The sequence below is a fragment of the Oncorhynchus mykiss genome, chromosome 12, assembly GCF_057628025.1.
Source record: "Oncorhynchus mykiss isolate SJ-2025 chromosome 12, ASM5762802v1, whole genome shotgun sequence".
Classification (NCBI taxonomy): Eukaryota; Metazoa; Chordata; class Actinopteri; order Salmoniformes; family Salmonidae; genus Oncorhynchus; species Oncorhynchus mykiss.
The window spans coordinates 90226460-90249195 of NC_143033.1; the positions used below are offsets into that span (position 1 = coordinate 90226460).

Genomic DNA, 22736 nt, shown 5'->3' on the forward strand with positions numbered 1-22736 from the left:
CGAGGACGCATGTCCAAAATCCTACGGACCCTGTAGATGGGTGCGCCCTCGACAAGGATGGGGGGGGGGGGGGGGAAGACGAGCGGGGGCGCGAAGAACGGGCTTGATACAGGAGACATGGAAGACCGGGTGGACGCGACGAAGGTATCGCGGAAGAAGAAGTCGAACTGCGACAGGATTAATGACCCGAGAAATACGGAACGGACCAATGAACCGCGGGGTCAACTTGCGAGAAGCCGTCTTAAGGGGAAGGTTCTGAGTGGAGAGCCAAACTCTCTGACCGCGACAATATCTAGGACTCTTAGTTCTACGCTTATTAGCAGCCCTCACAGTCTGCGTCCTATAACGGCAAAGTGCAGACCTGACCCTCTTCCAGGTGCGCTCGCAACGGTGGACAAAAGCCTGAGCGGAGGGGACGCTGGACTCGGCGAACTGAGATGAGAACAGCGGAGGCTGGTACCCGAGGCTACTCTGAAAAGGAGATAGCCCGGTCGCAGACGAAGGAAGCGAGTTGTGGGCGTATTCTGCCCAGGGGAGCTGTTCTGACCAAGACGCAGGGTTGCGAAAAGAAAGACTGCGTAAGATGCGACCAATAGTCTGATTGGCCCGTTCTGCTTGACCGTTAGACTGGGGGTGAAAGCCGGAAGAGAGACTGACGGAAGCCCCAATCAAACGGCAAAACTCCCTCCAAAATTGAGACGTGAATTGCGGACCTCTGTCCGAAACGACGTCTGACGGAAGGCCATGAATTCTGAAAACATTCTCGATGATGATTTGTGCCGTCTCTTTAGCAGAAGGAAGCTTAGCAAGGGGAATGAAATGAGCCGCCTTAGAGAACCTATCGACAACCGTAAGAATAACAGTCTTCCCCGCTGACGAAGGCAGTCCGGTGACAAACTCTAAGGCGATGTGAGACCACGGTCGAGAGGGAATGGGAAGCGGCCTGAGACGGCCAGCAGGAGGGGAGTTACCGGACTTAGTCTGCGCGCAGACCGAACAAGCAGCCACGAAACGACGCGTGTCATGCTCCCGGGTGGGCCACCAAAAACGCTGGCGAATGGAAGCAAGCGTACCCCGAACGCCAGGGTGGCCGGCTAACTTGGCAGAGTGAGCCCACTGAAGAACGGCCAGACGAGTAGGAACGGGAACGAAAAGAAGGTTCCTAGGACAAGCGCGCGGCGACGGAGTGTGAGTGAGCGCTTGCTTTACCTGCCTCTCAATTCCCCAGACAGTCAACCCGACAACACGCCCCTCAGGGAGAATCCCCTCGGGGTCAGTGGAGGCTACTGAAGAACTGAAGAGACGAGATAAAGCATCAGGCTTGGTGTTCTTAGAGCCCGGACGATAAGAAATCACGAACTCGAAACGAGCGAAAAACAGCGCCCAACGTGCCTGATGCGCATTAAGTCGTTTGGCAGAACGGATGTACTCAAGGTTCCTATGGTCAGTCCAAACGACAAAAGGAACGGTCGCCCCCTCCAACCACTGTCGCCATTCGCCTAGGGCTAACCGGATGGCGAGCAGTTCGCGGTTTCCCACATCATAGTTACGTTCCGACGGCGACAGGCGATGAGAAAAATACGCGCATGGGTGGACCTTGTCGTCAGAGAGGGAGCGCTGAGAAAGAATGGCTCCCACGCCCACCTCTGACGCGTCAACCTCGACAACGAACTGTCTAGAGACGTCAGGTGTAACAAGGATAGGAGCGGATGTAAAACGATTCTTGAGGAGATCAAAAGCTCCCTGGGCGGAAACGGACCACTTAAAGCACGTCTTGACAGAAGTAAGGGCTGTGAGAGGAGCTGCCACCTGACCGAAATTACGGATGAAACGACGATAGAAGTTCGCGAAGCCGAGAAAGCGCTGCAGCTCGACGCGTGACTTAGGGGCGGGCCAATCAATGACAGCTTGGACCTTAGCGGGATCCATCTTAATGCCTTCAGCGGAAATAACAGAACCGAGAAATGTGACGGAGGAGGCATGAAAAGTGCACTTCTCAGCCTTCACAAAAAGACAATTCTCTAAAAGGCGCTGGAGGACACGTCGAACGTGCTGAACATGAATCTGGAGTGACGGTGAAAAAATCAGGATATCGTCAAGGTAAACGAAAACAAAGATGTTCAGCATGTCTCTCAGGACATCATTGACTAATGCCTGAAAGACAGCTGGAGCGTTAGCGAGGCCGAAAGGAAGAACCCGGTATTCAAAGTGCCCTAACGGAGTGTTAAACGCCGTCTTCCACTCGTCCCCCTCCCTGATGCGCACGAGATGGTAAGCGTTACGAAGGTCCAACTTAGTGAAAAACCTGGCTCCCTGCAGGATCTCGAAGGCTGAAGACATAAGAGGAAGCGGATAACGATTCTTCACTGTTATGTCATTCAGCCCTCGATAATCTATGCAGGGGCGCAGAGACCCGTCCTTCTTCTTGACAAAAAAAACCCCCGCTCCGGCGGGAGAGGAGGAGGGGACTATGGTACCGGCGTCAAGAGCTACAGACAAATAATCCTCGAGAGCCTTACGTTCGGGAGCCGACAGAGAGTATAGTCTACCCCGGGGGGGAGTGGTTCCCGGAAGGAGATCAATACTACAATCATACGACCGGTGTGGAGGAAGAGAGGTGGCCCTGGACCGACTGAACACCGTGCGCAGATCGTGATATTCCTCCGGCACCCCTGTCAAATCACCAGGCTCCTCCTGTGAAGAAGAGACAGAGGAAACAGGAGGGATAGCAGACATTAAACATTTCACATGACAAGAGACGTTCCAGGAGAGGATAGAATTACTAGACCAATTAATGGAAGGATTATGACAAACTAGCCAGGGATGACCCAAAACAACAGGTGTAAAAGGTGAACGAAAAATTAAAAAAGAAATGGTTTCGCTATGATTACCAGAAACAGTGAGGGTTAAAGGTAGCGTCTCACGCTGAATCCTGGGGAGAGGACTACCATCCAGGGCGAACAAGGCCGTGGACTCCCTTAACTGTCTGAGAGGAATGTCATGTTCCCGAGCCCAGGTCTCGTCCATAAAACAGCCCTCCGCCCCAGAGTCTATTAAGGCACTGCAGGAAGCTGACGAACCGGTCCAGCGTAGATGGACCGACAAGGTAGTGCAGGATCTTGAAGGAGAGACAGGAGTAGTAGCGCTCACCAGTAGCCCTCCGCTTACTGATGAGCTCTGGCTTTTACTGGACATGAAGTGACAAAATGACCAGCAGAACCGCAATAGAGACAGAGGCGGTTGGTGATTCTCCGTTCCCTCTCCTTAGTCGAGATGCGGATACCTCCCAGCTGCATAGGCTCAGCTCCCGAGCCGGCAGAGGAAGATGGTAGTGATGCGGAGAGGGGGGCAACGGAGAACGCGAGCTCCTTTCCACGAGCTCGGTGACGAAGATCAACCCGTCGCTCAATGCGAATAGCGAGTTCAATCAAGGAATCCACGCTGGAAGGAACCTCCCGGGAGAGAATCTCATCCTTTACCTCTGCGCGGAGACCCTCCAGAAAACGAGCGAGCAAAGCCGGCTCGTTCCAGCCACTGGAGGCAGCAAGAGTGCGAAACTCAATAGAGTAGTCTGTTATGGATCGATTGCCTTGACATAGGGAAGACAGGGCCCTGGAAGCCTCCTCCCCAAAAACAGATCGATCAAAAACCCGTATCATCTCCTCCTTAAAGTCCTGATACTGGTTAGTACACTCAGCCCTTGCCTCCCAGATTGCCGTGCCCCACTCACGAGCCCGTCCAGTAAGGAGAGATATGACGTAGGCGACACGAGCAGTGCTCCTGGCGTAAGTGTTGGGCTGGAGAGAAAACACAATATCACACTGGGTGAGGAACGAGCGGCATTCAGTGGGCTCCCCAGAGTAACACGGCGGGTTATTGATTCTGGGCTCCGGAGATTCGAAAGCCCTGGAAGTGGCCGGTGGATCGAGGCGGAGATGGTGAACCTGTTCTGTGAGGTTGGAGACTTGGGTGGCCAGGGTCTCAACGGCATGTCGAGCAGCAGACAATTCCTGCTCGTGTCTGCCTAGCATCGCTCCCTGGATCTCGACGGCTGAGTGGAGAGGATCCGAAGTCGCTGGGTCCATTCTTGGTCGGATTCTTCTGTCAGGTGCGTGAATGAGGACCCAAAAGCGAATTAACAAACAGAGTTTCTTTAATGATGAACACACGTGGGCTCAGATGGACAGGTAGATTCCGACAGGACAGGACAAGATTGCAGCAAACACGATGATAGTCTGGTTCAGGCATGAGACACACAAACAAGAATCCGACAAAGACAGGAGCAGAAACAGAGAGAGATATAGGGACCTAATCAGAGGGAAAAAGGGAACAGGTGGGAAAAGGGGTGAATGAGGTAGTCAGAGAAGACAAGGAACAGCTGGGGGAAAGAGGGACAGAAACGGTAACCTAGTACGACCAGCAGAGGGAGACAGGGTGAAAGGAAAGGACAGAAAGACACAACATGACAATACATGACACAAACTGTCAGAAACCGTCTCAGGGAAGCTCATCTGCGTGCTCGTTGTCCTCACCAGGGTCTCGACCTGACAGCAGTTTGGCGTCGTAACCGTGGGCAGTGGGCAAATGCTCAGCTTCGATGGCCACTGGCACGCTGGAGAAATGTGCTCTTCACGGATGAATCCCGGTTTCAACTGTACCGGGCACAATTGCGGACAGAGTGTGTGGCGTTGTGTGGGCGAGCAATTTGGTGATGTCAAAGTTGTGAACAGAGTTGGCATGTACGACAGCATGTTCCAGTTCCCTACAATATCCAGCAACTTCGCACAGCCATTGAAGAGGGGTGGGACAACATTCTACAGGCCACAATCAACAACCTGATCAACTCTATGCGAAGGAGATGTGTCGTGCAGCATAAGACAAATGGTGGTCCCACCAGATACTGACTGGTTTTATCCTCTATCTTTTATTTTTAAGGTATATGTGACCAACAGATGCATATCTGTATTCCCAGTCATGTGAAATCCATAGATTAGGGCCTAATGAATTTATTTCAAGTGACTGATTTCCTTATACGAACTGTAACTCAGTAAAATCTTTGAAATGATTGCATGTTGCACTTATATTTTTGTTCAATGTAGATTGTTAACTATAAATCAAAAAAGTAATAAAATACACAGAGTTTTGGTTCTTGGGAGAGTCTTGCGGGCAGATAAGATACAGTAAATTAAGGACACCATTAAATGGAGAAGTAATTAAATGGGCTTTTAAACTAATGGCCTGGACTCACACTGTTCCCTGCAAGTATGACACGAGTCAACACTCAACTTGATGAGAAGTACTGCACAGAAGTCACCTTAATATGGAACTGCTTGAGCAACTGAAACACCCAGAGGGAAATAGAGTCTAACAAATCCCCATCTATTTAAAACATGTATTATTTAGTAACAGGTAGTCTACATCCTGACCAGGTATGCTCTGAGCCCATGTAATAATATACTATACAGAGCTTTATTAGTAACAGGTAGTCTACAACCTGACCAGGTACGCTCTGAGCCCATGTAATAATATCCTATAACAGAGCTTTATTAGTAACAGGTAGTCTACAACCTGACCAGGTACGCTCTGAGCCCATGTAATAATATCCTATAACAGAGCTTTATTAGTAACAGGTAGTCTACAACCTGACCAGGTACGCTCTGAGCCCATGTAATAATATCCTATAACAGAGCTTTATTAGTAACAGGTAGTCTACAACCTGACCAGGTACGCTCTGAGCCCATGTAATAATATCCTATAGCAGAGCTTTATTAGTAACAGGTAGTCTACAACCTGACCAGGTATGCTCTGAGCCCATGTAATAATATACTATAGCAGAGCTTTATTGTGGTAAACCAAGAAACTACAAACCAACCCACACTCCAACCAACCAAGCCCAGCTGTCTTTAAACACTGAGCAGCTTGGTGGTACAAGGCTCCTCCTCTGCATCTGAGACACAGAGATAGGCCATATTTGAAGAAGAGAATCAGCATGGCTGAGCCAGCCTTTGGTTGTGTAAGATGTTTATTGTTTCATGTCTCCATCATAAGAAAGCTCTAGCTAGTGTAACTCTCTGTCTCACTCTCTCCCCCGTTCCGCTGCCCCCACACTTCTGCTCCCTGATTGGTTAATGAGGTCCACTGTTCGGCTCTCCTCCCACGCTGCCATTAGGGCTCACTAAGTGACAGCCTGGTTGCCGGGCATGTGTCACCGGTCCACTCGTCATTGTAACTAACATATCATACATGATGATATCACCTGCAGGGGACGATGTCTCCTGGAGAGCGGAGTGGAGCAACCTACACAGACAGACTGGTTTCAGTCCTTAATAATTTAATGCACAGCTAAGTGAGACACTCACTGTAAATGTAAATATAAGATGTTGAACTGAGCTCAGATCAGGAGTTGTGTCACATATTTCAAGAGTGTATATTTTAGCTGTTCTTAATTAATGTTCTGTTCTGAGTCAAGCTAACCTTAATGTCACTTTGGAACAGGACTCAGAACCACTCAGCACTGCTGATGTCTGGAACAGGACTCAGAACCACTCAGCACTGCTGATGTCTGGAACAGGACTCAGAACCACTCAGCACTGCTGATGTCTGGAACAGGCTTCAGAACCACTCAGCACTGCTGATGTCTGGAACAGGACTCGGAACCACTCAGCACTACTGATGTCTGGAACAGGACTCAGAACCACTCAGCACTACTGATGTCTGGAACAGGACTCAGAACCACTCAGCACTGCTGATGTCTGGAACAGGACTCAGAACCACTCAGTACTACTGATGTCTGGAACAGGACTCAGAACCACTCAGCACTGCTGATGTCTGGAACAGGACTCAGAACCACTCAGCACTGCTGATGTCTGGAACAGGACTCAGAACCACTCAGCACTGCTGATGTCTGGAACAGGACTCAGAACCACTCAGCACTGCTGATGTCTGGAACAGGACTCAGAACCACTCAGTACTACTGATGTCTGGAACAGGACTCAGAACCACTCAGCACTGCTGATGTCTGGAACAGGACTCAGAACCACTCAGCACTGCTGATGTCTGGAACAGGACTCAGAACCACTCAGCACTGCTGATGTCTGGAACAGGACTCAGAACCACTCAGCACTGCTGATGTCTGGAACAGGACTCAGAACCACTCAGCACTACTGATGTCTGGAACAGGCTTCAGAACCACTCAGCACTACTGATGTCTGGAACAGGACTCAGAACCACTCAGCACTGCTGATGTCTGGAACAGGACTCAGAACCACTCAGCACTGCTGATGTCTGGAACAGGACTCAGAACCACTCAGCACTGCTGATGTCTGGAACAGGACTCAGAACCACTCAGCACTACTGATGTCTGGAACAGGACTCAGAACCACTCAGCACTGCTGATGTCTGGAACAGGACTCAGAACCACTCAGCACTACTGATGTCTGGAACAGGACTCAGAACCACTCAGCACTACTGATGTCTGGAACTTTCCTTCTCTCTCTTTCCTTTTCCTCTCCATCTCTCTCTCTCTTCTTCACTCGTTCTCTCCTTCTCTCACATTAGACCACATCCAGCTTGGACTCTTTCTCACTGGCCTCTCCTCTTTATCTTCCCCTCTCTCTCCGTTCTGTTACAGGTTAGAGGTTGACATGGTATAGGATCTATGGGTTGTCCCTCACGCTACACTTCCTTCTTCCCCTCATCTCTGTCCTAAATCTCTAGACCCTGTCCAGACGCTCTTTTCCTCTCCTGCTCTCCTCCTGGCCCTGGGCTAAGCTCTCCAGATGGCACTGCCAGCTCCACAGCCACTCTACATCAAAGGGCCACGGGGCCGAGAAGAAAGGAGAGGAGAGAAGAGAGGAGAACATCTCTGTCACTGTGGCCATGACTGATCCAAGTCACACACACACAGACACAAACACACACAGACACTCACACACACTGTCATAGATGGATCCACGTAGAACAGGCATCATTGACACTCACTGACGCTAAGCAAAAGCTAACACTGCCACATTTGGGCATCATTGGTGAAGACCTATTACTTAAAGGAAAGGGTCACCCATTTTTAATGTTCTTTTGTTTTTGTGCATCTCTGAGGGATGTTCTATCGATTCCCTGGGTCATTTCATGTTTTTATGTGTATCTGAGTTATTGGCGTTTAAGCAGGCAGAAATCTGTTCGCCATTACGTACAACCGTGATAAAGTCTCTCTCACTACACTGGAAGTAAATATGAACAGGACTTTTAGATGGTGAAAACGTCTATCATGCCTGTCAGACTTCAATACTGGCCGATGTCATAACTCGGGAGGATGTCTTCTCTCCAATGAGTCATTGATCATATTTTTACGATATTCCGACCTCGAGAAATGTAGAATGTAACAGATGGTCTAGCACATTTGTCTGCCCTCTTTAGTCCAGGGTGCATTGCATGGTGCAGTTGCTAGATATATTATCGAAAGGAGATAGGAATCCAATGAATGAAGGAACGTAAACGCCCCACTCAGCAGACTGTTGACCAATCGCGTTCACAATGTCATGCTGTGTCATGTGGTTGCTAAGCTAATCGTCACGCAATCCCTATATAAAGTCAGTGTAAGAAAGGTGCCCATTTTCCTCGAAAGTATGTAATATCACAAATCCAAAGGTATAAGATAATACAAATAGCAAGTGACTTATCTCCCATCTCGGGAAAGATTTCAAATGTTGTACTACTTGTTGATGAAATTCATGCTAATGTTGGAATTTTGAGCTAGCGCCCAATAGACTCCCATTCACTCCTCGAAGGAGGGCACTCTTTGTCCCAGAATCGCTCAGAACGAAACGCGAGTAGCATGGCAATGTTTCCCATCTCCTCAAAAGTATGTCTGCCTTTGCGAATGTTAGAGTCCGCTCTGTGAGGCACATCGATCTGCAGGTTGAATATTGTGGGATAGTGCAGTTTCTTTAAGCGATTTTACAGCTAATTAGCTACATTACATGCTGATATGGTCTTTGGTATTATTGTGTGTAGCTACATTTGCTAGCTAGCTAGCCAGCCAATATAGAGAACATTGCATTTTGGATTTTGTAGTAGACTTGAGCTGCAACAGATATCCACAACAATGTTCCATGTTGCTACCAACCCTATTATAACACCAAAATGAAAGATTTCTTCACAAAAAAATATTGTTCTCACATATTAGTGTTATTTAACACTAAATTGAAGGAATATGTGATTTTAGGTGGATTTTCCCTTTAATATTGGATATCAATATCTCATCTGCTTGATATGACAATCTGTTTTCATCCTGTTCTGCTTCACTTACAAGGTCTCTTCCATAACACTTGCCTGATGGCTGAATTACAGTTCTTTTCATTCTAAACTGTGAGTTCTGCCAGGGTGATAATGTGTTTTAGGATTCACAATTTCATTTCACACATCCCATCAACTCTTCAGGTTGTCTGAAAAAGCTAGATTGGACAGGAGGGATTATTTCAGTAAATTGTGTGAGAGACGACAGAAAGGGGGGATAGGTAGTGAGAGTGGAAGAGAGGGAATGTTTCTGTTAAAGAGAGAAAGAAAGAAAGAGAGAGGGGGAGGCAGAGTGACAGAAACAGGAAGAGAGAGAGAGAGAGAGAGAGAGAGAGAGAGAGAGAGAGAGAGAGAGAGAGAAGCAGCCTGTGAATGGGCCAGTGTCTCAGCATGGCCATATGACAGTGGACCGTGGATCCCAGCCAGTGACCTTTACAAAGTCCACTAGAACCAGATCAAAATAGACTGGCCAATAACCAGGAATTACCTTAGTTACCGCGGTTACCTCTACCTCTGAACAATATGCATACAGACTGCTGAAAGAAACTAAGAAAGCAAATAAATTTGAAACTGATCTTGTGACCTCTACACAGTCACACACACACGCGCGCGCACACACACACTACTCCATCCTTCCAATACACAGGCACTCACACAGACACACACACAGGCCATATGCACACACACACACGCACTCACGCACAGGCCAATATCACGCACACAAACACATCCACCGTACACACACTCCCATTCTGAGTAATACCAACCAAATGGCTCCAAGTGAGTATAGTACACAACCCCATGGGAGCTGCAGGGTGCTCAGCCTCCTCCCACACTAAGACACACTACAATAAAGACGTCTCACCTCACCACTACTGCGGCCCACGCTCCCTTCCACTACCCTCTGCTGTGGAGGTGGGCAGAGAAAGGAGGCAAGGGAGGCTGGTCATCTGGAAAACGCTGCAGGACAATGAGATACCTGCCGTCAGGTCTTCGTGCTGCACAGCGGGATCCCTGCCGCAGCCCTTTACCCGCCCACGGCCCAGCAACCATAAACTAATAGCAGTTCAAATGATAGAAATGTACCATCACAGAGAGAGGGACTTCATCATCTTTCCAATAATTCCTTAATAGGGCAAATGCTCCCTGGGTAATTGATAACTCATCCTGTACTCAAGGCAGTCGGCTTGGCATCGCTTTACGAGATGCTGTTGCAGGAGATTAGGCTGTGAGATTGAGACGCAAATGTTAGAGTATGATGTTACAGTACAAGTCCCATAGACTGTAGTTTAAATAAATAGAAACTGTATTATTAAAGCCCCAATAGCCACAGGAGAGGAATGACACATTTATGTTATACAACAAGCGTGCAATATCCTCTCTGCTTAAAATATAAAAGTAAGATTGAAGCCCAAATAGTCCCCAGTGAGGTATGATGTAAATATTCATTATCCTTATACTGAAAAGCCTAGTGCCTAGTGCCTCACACATACAGCTCATTGAATGAATAGACAGTTGGAGAAAGGTACAGGCATTGAGATCTGGTAACCCAAATCACGTACAGCTCATTGAATGAATAAACAGTTGGAGAAAGGTACAGGCATTGAGATCTGGTAACCCAAATCACGTACAGCTCATTGAATGAATAAACATTTGGAGAAAGGTACAGGCATTGAGATCTCTATCATGAAGAGTTGAAAAAGGGGATACAAGTATGAATCCACAAGATTTAGGACAAATGATTTGTACCATCTCATGGCAACTCTCAGCAGTCATGCATAAGGTCTCTCTCTACATATGACAGAACATTCACTGTCATCCTTGGTGCAGATAAGGTAGCCTCTGACCTCTGTGGTACAGAGGAAGCAGTGGGGTCATATTCAGACTCTAGCTGTTCCCTGCCAGTGCTGTACAGTATGCACTAGGTTTAGACATACATTTTAAAGTGAAAAATCGGAGTCTCAGTGTCATTCTGTTCCAGTGGAATTGCTCTACTTAATCAACCATACTCTCCTCTCAGTTCAAGCTGAGGTTTCTATTCTATTCTGTTCTATTCTATTCTATTCTATTCTGTTCTATTTTATTGTATTCTATTCTGTTCTATTCTATTCTGTTCTATTTTATTGTATTCTATTCTGTTCTAGTCTATTCTGTTCTATTTTATTTTATTGTATTCTATTCAGTTCAGTCCATTTTAAGATGAGATGTCTTTACTGTGGTGAGGGGAGATTCAGTGAAGCCTGTGTCCTGTGGGAATTGTTTGCCATATGATAGGAGGTGAGTTCTCAATATCTAAAGAAAAGGCCTAGATATCAAGGGCATTGAACAATGAACCTAACACACTTTCGAACAATGTACCCCACACACTGTACCATATGCACGCACGCACACACGCAAGCATGCACGCACACACACACAACTGAGTGAACAGGAACTACAAAAAGCCAGTATCTGTCCATCCCATGAAGTTGAGAGAGAGGGAGCATAGACACATCTCCTGGGACGGAGAATCCAACTGGCAGACTTTTCAGATCCCTGGTCTTTCCAAGAACAAGCACTCTGCGCGTCCAAGAACACGCATCTGTTATCATATCATCCCACTTTCAATGTGTGTTGGTGGGCATGGATCATCAGCTCACAGCCCTCTGAGAGGATTCCACCATCCAACACATCCACATAGACCTACAGTCCTATGCATAGCTCACTGCTCCACTCCTGTCTCTCACAAGCTTCCCATGTGAGTTCTGGCATCAAGGTTAGGCAACTCTGCTCATGAGAAGAATCCAGCACATGCCATTTGTTGATTGTGACGATTCAGGCTTTGAGGAATAGGCCTATCGCTAATATATCTCCTGTATGGTTTGTTGTCTCTCACTATCGCCTGTAATTAAAGTTGTCTATATACTCATGTTCAGATAAGAGATCGCATTTGTATATCTTACCAATAGTATTTATTTACATTCATGCTTAGATAAAGTCATGATGTTGTTTATTTTGTTTGAAATACACTGTTTAGTTTGTCTGAAATACATTGTTTAGTTTGTAACATTATGACTGCAACTTTGACTGTACAAAAAAACATACTGTAACGTTCAATTACACAGAAATGATGCTGCTCAGAATGACCAGTTGAAAAAAGGGGAGGGGTTGGGTAGTGGAATGCTCCGCTGCCCTTTAAATACATTATTCACTACTTCAAGCTACACTCCTCCACACCCATCAAACGGAGCAAACGTACCTCAAAGGCTGTTGAAGAATGTTTTGGGAATAGTGTTGTTCAGTAAAAACCGTCACTCAAATAAGCAAACTTTTAATCGAATTGAATGCACCCCAGCTTGACTCTCATGATGGGTGTTCTAGAGTGCACTCGCACGTCTCATGTGTAGCCTAGCCTAGTGGTGTGCAATGTTTGAGATAATCTATTTTGAAACGTCAGTGGTATAATATAACATTTTGTGCTTTTTATAATGAATTATACTACTTCCAGTTAACAATATATTTGTTGTAAAATACATGTTTACTGTGTCTCCTTTGAGCTGTGTTTATTGTTTCATGTATGGATCATCCACCTGTCCTTAGTAGGCCTTTGTCCTAACAGACCATTACCTTAAGCCATTTGGCCTTGTGAGCAGAGAGGCCTGGTCATGTATAAACAACGGGCAGTTGCTTTAGCTTTCAGATGTGTGAGATTATACATGTGTACATACTGTATCTTCACTATCACTGTTGCCCAGTGGGCCAACAACACTTAATAAAACCACTCCGTCTGCTGGCCCACTCTGTGCTCCAAAACCCAACTAACTAGGCTGCCAGGTCCGCTATTCATAACATTTATTATGTGACTTCCATTGTATCACTATTATGCCCTAGTAAGTACAGTATAGCAATTGTGGGATACAGACTTCACACCACAGAGATCCTATTGAATGAGTATTCTAATTCCGTATTCTATGCTTCGCACTAATAACAGATATGGTTGTTGAACTAGGTTGAACTAGGTTCCATATTGATACCAACAGACTGATGTGTGCATAACTTGGTCCAACCTGACCTTGTAGCTTAACGACCCAGAGTTTGTCCTGGTCAGGTCACATGATCATAAAGCGTCTCAGAGGGGGAGTGCTGAACTAAGTAGAACCATACAGGGTAACCCTTTTTGGTGCTGGGTAGAACTCTTAGGAGAGGATTTTATCCAGAACCCTCAATGAAGGGTTCTACCGAGAAAGCTTCTTTCTTTGGAGGGTCCTTCCTAGAACGGTTCCACCAGTCTTATGGTTTACAGGCCACATCAGACCCGTAAGTCACATTATGATGGCTTGCAATTCCTATTCCTATTGGAATCCAGCCAGAGTAAAGATATCCAACAAGTGGAATTGCTAATAAACTGAAACCTGTATTCAGCACAACTGATTTAATACAATGACTACCTCAAACATCTAAACTGGAACAACCATCTCAGTAACGGGTGCAATACATTTAATTACTAACAGATTGAATTAGTTTAAAAACCTGTATGCTATGTATCTTTGTGTAGCATAACATGAATCAACCAACCAATACAAAAACACAGATTTTACAGTAAAAAAAAACAATTCTGAAAATCTCCCTGCAATAGAGCATGATGGGAAATATTACACAGAGCATACAAAACATTAAGGACACCTGCTACCTGCTCTTTCCATGACATGATCCCTTATTGATGTCACTTGTTTATACTACTTCAATCAGTGTAGATGAAGGAAAGGAGAGGAGACAGGTTAAAGAAGGATTTTTAAGCATGGAAACAATTGAGACATGAATGGTGTATGCGTGCCGTCTAGAGGGTGAATTTGAACAGGATATGGTAGTAGGTGTGTGTAGAATGGACCACCACCCAAAGGACATCCAGCCAACTTGACACAACTGTGCGAAAATGGGCCAGCATCCCTGTGGAACGCTTTAGACACCTTGTAGAGTCCATGCAACTCAATATTAGGAAGGTGTCCTTAATGTTTTGTACACACAGGGTGTGGTTCTAAGTAGAACCCTTCTTGCCTCCCAAAGAATCATCAAAGAACCCTTTCTTAAAAAAACAGTTATTAGGATGTTAAGGGTTCTAGGTAGAACCCTTTGCCTTACAAATAACCCTTGTCTTCTAAAACAGGTTCTTCTGACCAAAATGGTTCTTGGTAGAATCCTATCTCTGCAAAAAAAAACGTATGGAACAATTTTTTCTAAGAGTGTAGGATCAATTTTGTTTTTTATATTATACTGAATCAGATTACATGGACAGGGAGGACCTGAACCTAGATCCATACTCCTACTCTGAGGTGCTGTGAGAATACCATCCCTGGCCTTATGAATCACTCATGGCCTTATGAATCACTCCTGGCCTTATGAATCACTCCTGGCCTTATGAATCACTCCTGGCCTTATGAATCACTGTCCTATAGAGTGCATCTAAACAGTAAACCTCTCCCCTCTCCATTTAATTTCAATAGTGGTAAATTGGTGATAAATCAGTGGACTCTCCAGCGCTTGGCCCATCGTGTGGCAGTGCAGCCTGGTGGTGTGGACTGACAGTTAATTAAGGCTACAGACCTGCTCCCTGGAGCATCGCTACTCTGTACCGTGACCCTGTGCTGTGACAGAGCTAACATGAGAAGGGCACAGGGACGCTAGAGGCTCCGAGGCCAGGCACCGTGACCTTAGGAGGTGAGAGGGGGGAGCAGCATTAGCTCTCTTTTCATTACAATGTACATGCACACTCTCTCTCCCTCCATTCCCCTCATTCTCTCTCTCCCTACTGAACCTGTACTCTCTCTCCCTCCATTCCCCTCATTCTCTCTCTCCCTACTGAACCTGTACTCTCTCTCCCTCCATTCCCCTCATTCTCTCTCTCTCTACTGAACCTGTACTCTCTCTCCCTCCATTCCCCTCATTCTCTCTCTCCCTACTGAACCTGTACTCTCTCTCCCTCCATTCCCCTCATTCTCTCTCCCTCCATTCCCCTCATTCTCTCTCTCCCTACTGAACCTGTACTCTCTCTCCCTCCATTCCCCTCATTCTCTCTCCCTCCATTCCCCTCATTCTGTCTCCCTCCATTCCCCTCATTCTCTCTCCCTCCATTCCCCTCATTCTCTCTCCCTCCATTCCCCTCATTCTCCCTCCCTCCCTCCATTCCCCTCATTCTCTCTCTCTCCATTCCCCTCATTCTCTCTCTCTCCATTCCCCTCATTCTCTCTCTCCCTACTGAACCTGTACTCTCTCTCCCTCCATTCCCCTCATTCTCTCTCTCCCTACTGAACCTGTACTCTCTCTCCCTCCATTCCCCTCATTCTCTCTCCCTCCATTTAACTCATTCTGTCTCCCTCCATTCCCCTCATTATCTCTCCCTCCATTCCCCTCATTCTCTCCCTCCATTCCCCTCATCCTCTCTCCCTCCATCCCCCTCATTCTCTCTCCCTCCATTCCCCTCATTCTCTCTCCCTCCATTCCCCTCATTCTCCCTCCCTCCATTCCCCTCATTCTCTCTCCCTCCATTCCCCTCATTCCCTCTCCTGCACTATTTCCTTCCTCTTCTGTCATTCCTTCACCTCTCCCTCATTCATTCTCCTCTCCTCTAGCCTTTACATCCTAATCTCTCCACCTTGCCTGCTACCTCCCTGTTATTTTCTCCTTTTGTACTCTTAATCTCACTCTCTACCTACCCTTTATATCTCTCCCTCCCTCTCTAGCATTTACCTTCAGCGTTGCTCTGTCTACACACAGTTACCTGGCTTGGTGTATCAAGTATCCCGAGAGGGACACTACACTGGCAGAGACTATGGTAACATGGTGTGGACATCTGGGCCCTTGTGCAGTAGTAGTGTCCCTGTCTGACTCTATAGAGACCACGGGAGGTTGGTGGCACCTTAATTCGTTCATGGTAACAGCTGGAGCGTAATGAGTGAAATGGTATCAAAAACATGATTTACATGTGTTTGATGCCATTCACGCCATTCCAGCCATTATTATGATCCGTCCGCAGCAACCTCCACTGGTAGACTTCCCAGAGACAAGTCCATGGTTATCACACTAGAAGGTTACTGAGAATCACATAAATGATTGCACTGTTTTTGATACTTGGACAACAGTTTGATCAAAACACTGAATTACACTATTCTGAATTAGAGTAGTTAAACTTGCATCTACACTTTTATTTAGGACGCAACAATGTTGTGTATAGTTTCTAACTGCCCAAAGGTCATGTCTAATAAGCATGTTAAAAAAAGTGGTAATCTCATCAAGCTCCTTCATTTTTCTGTGACTTTTCTCAACATGGCGTACGATAGTATTGATGATTTTCCTTACCACAAGCTTTCCCTGTCTATCCCTCTATGGCTGCTTTACACAGACAACCCAATTCTGATATTTTTTTAAATAAAAATGTGACCCATTAGCGGAAATATATCACAATTGGGCTGCCTGTGTAAATGTAGCTCATCTGCCACAATTGGGGCAATCGTGTCTAATGTCTAGATTGGCTACACCTGAAACCTGTTTGGGAGGGTGCAATGTTGAAGTGTGTGCAGATAGGAATGTATTGTGTAAAACAGATAGGTTTGCATGTCATGCTGAAATAGGAAAACAAGTCAACTCTATTCATTATATTAAATGATAAGGTCCTTTAGTCTCTAATTGAAACCGAGGAGAGTCAAGGTGCCAATACAAGGAGAAAGCAGCACTCTCCCAGTTAAAACCAGAAGGCTTTAGCAAGCTGTCTGTTGCCATACCATAGCTACTGGGGAGTTCTACAACTGAGCTGATGGCTCTTGGACACTAAGGTAAGAAATGGGTTATCTTCAATAAGTTGTATTGTTGAAGGTGTACTGGCCCTTTTACTAATCATTCCAGTAGTCCGGCAGTAGTAGTTTTCCTGTCAAATGGAAAGCCGGTTTCTGCTCTTTTGATAATTTAAATAATTAGTTTTGACTTAACACAATGATTTTAAACTTATTTTGAAAAATGTCACATTACTTTGATTTGACCTGATGCATTTGTTTAGCCTCTAGTCTTATGTTTGTGTCTTATTCCAGGCTTCTTAAACTTCAGCCCCAAATGACAACTTGTCATCCCATGACCCAACTTAACAATGGTGTAGACATATTGTAGTGACTGACCTTTGACATGCCCAGGGCCCCTCTTTGGTCCTGAACCATAGCCTAGGGCCCCTCTTTGGTCCTGAACCATAGCCTAGGGCAGGGTTTCTTAAACTATTTACCTTTATGGAGTTTAAACTGCTACTATGGAGTTTTTTTTTCTCTCTCCCTCTCATTCCAGTTTCCCTGGCCAGTAGGTTAATCCTTGGCAACATGGGTATGGAGGGAATTCTGTACCACCAGAAATTGAATGTAAATTCTCATTTGTTTTGCACAAATTTAAAACGGTTAACGGTTGTCTTTAATTCTATTCCAATTCAATATTTATTTATAGGCTATTTTAGTTATTGTATTGTTTTCAAGCTAAATTAAACTTGGATGCATTTGGTTTGAAAACATTCTGGTACTTTGTCTGCCAGGAAAGGTAGCTGGAAACAGTGAAACACTATGGTGAGCTGGCTGTACCAAGTGGTTCCTGAATCTAATGTGGCATGTTTAATGTTCTTATGAATACTACCTCAACACTCCATTCCTGAACTCTCAATAACATGTACACGAAAAACACATTAGTGTGAGATACCGCTACTATTGAAGCTTTTCAGCTTCCAGGAATTGTGTGCAGATACATGGGCTGTGCATTGTTGAACCATTATGCGTTGGATGAATGGCACGACAATGGGCCTCACGACGCCCAACTACACTGGATAGATTATCAGGGATGTAACCAATTTGTGGATTTTTTTTGTGCATATGCATGCGTTTCTGGGATATTATTTCAGTTCAATAAACATGGGACATGTTTGATTTAGTATTGCTTTGGAGCCCTAAACACAAGTTGATTAATCCTACTGTTCAAATGTAAAAATTTTTTTACCCGTACACAACTGTTGCTTTATATAATAACACAAGAGAATGTGCCCCACTACATGGCTTAAACTTCACTAAATACAACTATAGGCTGTCACACTTGACACTACGCAATGACCGTAACCAAGCCGCTGCTTCTCCAGGTGTAAAATATTTTCTGTGGGATTTTCAGAAAAGCAGGTGCATATTCTATATGCATGGCTGTGAAATGTCATACACGGTAGTTGGCAATTTTGAATCGACTCCAATTAAGAGTGAATGTCCATTCTGAGCATACCGCGTGAAGGCCCCCTCATTGTCTTAAGCTACTGTAAAAGTGATGTCAATATTATCGCAGACTGTAATGTAGTTAACTTACTACTTTCAGTAGGCTACACTATTGGTTATACTATTGCGACTTAAACAATCCAAGCCTATCTGAAATGCAGCCATATACGAAACTGTCATTTTGCACACCATGTTGAAGAGGAGCCTCACGAAGACTGGTAGCCCAAGATGCGCTCATTAAAAAGGCACACCGTAACATTAATTCAGGACCATGGACCGAAGGCTATCGCCAGTCTGCGCTCTGAAAGGGTAACGTTAGCTGCCAATTTCGGCACCAACAAGGTGAACAGTCAGGCCACAGAAGCGCCTGCCAGGGCTCACCTCGCCGCACAACCAGTAGGCTACATTGGTCATTATCCCTATACCATCAAATGACGCAAAGCTGTAGATCTAGCAATTAGTCTCATGTGCAACAGCTTTGCTTCCGTCCCTCGCCCCTACCTGGGCTCGGAGACACCTTCTGTACACCAAGTCACCCTCGAAACACTGTTACCCATCGCTCCACAAAAGCCGCGGCCCTTGCAGAGCAAGGGAAACGAGTACTTCAAGGTCTCAAGTGAAACCCCAGATTTGAAACGCTATTAGCGCGCACCCCACTAACTAGCTAGCCATTTAACACTGGTTACACATGCAAGTAATGAAAATCGCATATCTAAAAGATGCATTACAGTAAAAAGCAAAGGCCTAAACTCTAGTTTGCATAAAATCTGCCGAACAACCAGTACATGAGGGAATTGTATTAACTCTGGCACGGCAGCCAGGGCCATAAAGGTTGTAGTTGACCATTTTAGAGTTGCTGTGTTGAACCTCAGACCTTTCTGAGCCATTCTCCTTCCTGTTGAAATGTACTTGGCAGGTCACGCTCAAATGCCAGCTGGGCTTTTCGTTGACCTGACATGCTGCATCTCTTCACTGAATACGTTCTTCAGGGTGGAGAGTGTTTGCACATTGCTGTGATGTCCCTAATGTTTCAGTGCCAACTGCACTCGGCATTGCTGACAAAGGCCCTGAGTGGGGTTCTCTGGCAGCGGTTGTGATTTTACTTTGCGTCACTCTTGCTGGGCCAATATTACATTTGCTGCTAGGCTCTCAACCTCGGCGTGGGCCAGCAGGCGGCTCAACATCGCTCTCTGTGGAAGTCCATTGGATCCCACCCAGTGCGGGGTCAAATTAGCTTCCTAAATAAGGTAAAGGCAGTACCTTAATTACATTGCATGGCTTGGTTCCCAATCAGAATGCATTTTTGTATTTTAATATTACATCCCCCTCAGATCATGAGCGCACCCAGCATATAGCCTCTGTCCCGTCTGCACTACAGGCAGGCCTTGAGGCACTACATTGGTAAAACCGGGCCAATGTAACTCATAACACTTTATAGGGCAACAACTGAGGGAGGGCACGTTCTTTCTGGGGGTCCATGCCCAGCTTATCCACCCCATAGAACCGGCCCTGCCAAGGAGACTTCTACATCTATCTATCTAAACTGGAACCACCATCTCAGTAACTCATGCATTAAGTGCAACTCCTAAGATTTGGGTTTGCTTATAAAAAATGTGTTTTCCTTGTAGAAGAGCAATCAATGTACATGCAGAAACATGTTTATTAAAATAAACTGAGTTTAACTGCAATATTAATTTGATTCAGTTTCAAATAATTGTATAAGCACTACACATTCAAATATTGAATTTCACGTTCTGAATACAAAACCAATGAACATTTCTGGTGGCACTGAAGTAACTCCATCTGCTATGCTTCCTGTCATTTTGGGCTATTGCCAACACTGTCACTTAAATAGTATTTTATGATGTTATGACAGTATACATCTAAATGTTTATCAGCTCATGTAATGTTAAAGTATCACGTTATTATATTCAACCTAACTTAATGAGCTACCTGAAGCTGAATGTCTAAACTTTCTATCCAGCCCTGATCCTGTGTGAGCAGGCTAGAGCCAATAGCCCCAATATTCCTGGAGCCTATGTACCCCAGTGTAACAAGGAGGGCCTGTACACCCCAAAGCAGTGCAACGGCTCTACAGGATACTGCTGGTGTGTTAACACCGAGGGATAGATGTCGTCTCTCCACTACTCCAGGCTCTCCCATTCCATGTGTAGTGAGACTGGTAGGTGTCAAGCATGTGTACTGTCATATCACAATTTGAATATATTATAATCAGATTGATATACTGTTACATTACCAGTTGGCATAATACCCCAATTAATGGCATGTTGTAATTATTGTCCTTCAGTCCCTGAGCAACCAGAACAAGTCCCAAGCAGCCAGAAGCTCTCAGAAGACTTCAAGACCCAGTGTTAATGAGGTAGCAGGACCTGTTAACCAATACCCCTGTGAGTTGCCCTTATGGGTTCCAAAGGCCTCTCAGAATGTTGGACCTCCTATGGGTGGCAGCCCAGACACATCCACCCATCTCCAGAATCCACTGGTGGCCAGCAAGGTAAAGGAAACATCTCCCTCTGCTGCTGAGCAGCAAGAACCGGCCCCATGGATCAAGCAGTGTGTTGGGCCCCACCAGCTGCCACGATCCTGTTCTACCTCCACCCAGCATTATTTTTCAGAACCATAACGACTATGAACGAGGCAGTGGTTTTCTCCAACACCCTCTACTCCCCAGGAGACCCAGCCCAGCCCTCTGTTAGTGTTGTATCCCATGATATCAGTAAACCTGTGCCTAACCAGCCTCTCCTTAGACCAAGTGCTGGATCCAAAGGAGTGGAGTATCCTATCCTCAGGTACTGTTACAACTACATGTGTAGTAGTCTAATTTGGATGACTGACAAATGTTTCTCCCCACAGACATTGGCAATTGATGCATGAATGATGGGCTTTAAGGTAAGTGTGAACGTGTATGGCATTCCAAATGTGATTTGCTTTGATTACTTGGTATTAATGTTTTTCTACATCCTATAGGTTCTACATGACGTTCATCCCCCTTGGTGATGCGCGAATGTCCAATAAACTTTTGTCATGGAATTATATTTTGCTGTTCTGAATTCAATGGTTATTTTGGGAACGTAGATTTGCTATTGCTTACAATCAAACAGTTTTCCTTTACCCTTCCTCATAGTTACAATCTGACTCCGAGAGATTCAAACACACAATTCCTTTTCAGATACTGGGAACTTGGGTATTGCTGTAAATCCTTCACTAACTTTTCCAACCAGCCTAGAAGTGACTAATCAAAGGCCTCCAGCTGTGACTAGAGAACTGATACCGTTAGTATTTAGTCATATTAAGTGGCTCTGCATGCACATTAATTCATCAAACAGAATGTGAAAGTGCACTGACGGAGGCAGTGTACTGTAGTTTTACTTTTCTGTGGAAAACTGTTAGCGAATGCCATATTTGGGAGAAGCCTGAAAAGTGGCAATGCTGCACTTTTGAAGTAAATTTGAGAACACTGGCCCCATCCAAGTTTTTGCCGGATATTAAGAGTTACTGAGGAAGGGGAAGAGTGAATAATGACCTGATTATCAACAAGCTTTAAGAAAGACGCAGCATGTTGTCTGAACAATAATGAGAATAGAATTATGATAAGATGGGTTTACACTTCAGGAGAACAGACTGCATAAAGTATACATGTAAGAGCAGTCAAATCTCCAGCCAGTGATTAGCCAGTCATCACCTCACTGTCTGGACGGAACCGTTTTCAAACCACTCAATGAGCCCTACTAGACTACACACACAGTGTCTAAACTGTTGTCTATGGGGAAGTACTTTGGTGCTGGTGGATTCAGAAGCCTTCACTGACTGTATCCTTGCTCTTGGAAGAATAGCAGACATTGTTGCACTCTGAGCAGGGCTTTGAGATGTACAGTAACCACACAAAGGAACAAGCAGCTGGCATCTTCACTTGTAGATTGCTAGTGGATTTGACATCAACCAAACTGGCTTGTGGACAGTTCAACATCCGCTTGTACAGTGGTATGAATATGAATGATTAACTGTTGGTACTGGAACTATAGGAAGTGCATCATACAGTATATGGAAATTGGATACCTAATGCTAAGCTAACATGAGTGTACACGTAAATTACTGTACATCACTAGCGGTTCTGGGGGGAAGGGGGGACCAGTGCCCCTGTGACAATTTTGGAACCCCTTGTGGCCACCC

The 22736-nt window shown here is 45.5% G+C and overlaps 1 protein-coding gene and 1 long non-coding RNA gene across 4 annotated transcripts in view; one reads left to right on the top strand and one right to left on the bottom strand.

Annotated features, from left to right (window-relative positions):
- LOC110486837 (protein kinase C alpha type) overlaps positions 1-22736 on the bottom strand; it is a 198940-nt gene that overhangs the window by 174187 nt on the left and 2017 nt on the right. The gene's annotated exons all lie outside the window — the stretch shown is intronic.
- Positions 20971-21596, top strand: LOC149979437 (uncharacterized). Of its 3 annotated transcripts, XR_016485397.1 has the most exons (4): positions 20984-21060; positions 21314-21355; positions 21420-21455; positions 21534-21596. It is a non-coding gene; the product is annotated as an uncharacterized LOC149979437 (long non-coding RNA). The 3 variants fall into 3 exon arrangements; XR_016485395.1 differs by lacking the exon at positions 21314-21355 and having other exon boundaries at positions 20971-21060; XR_016485396.1 differs by lacking the exon at positions 20984-21060 and having other exon boundaries at positions 21266-21355.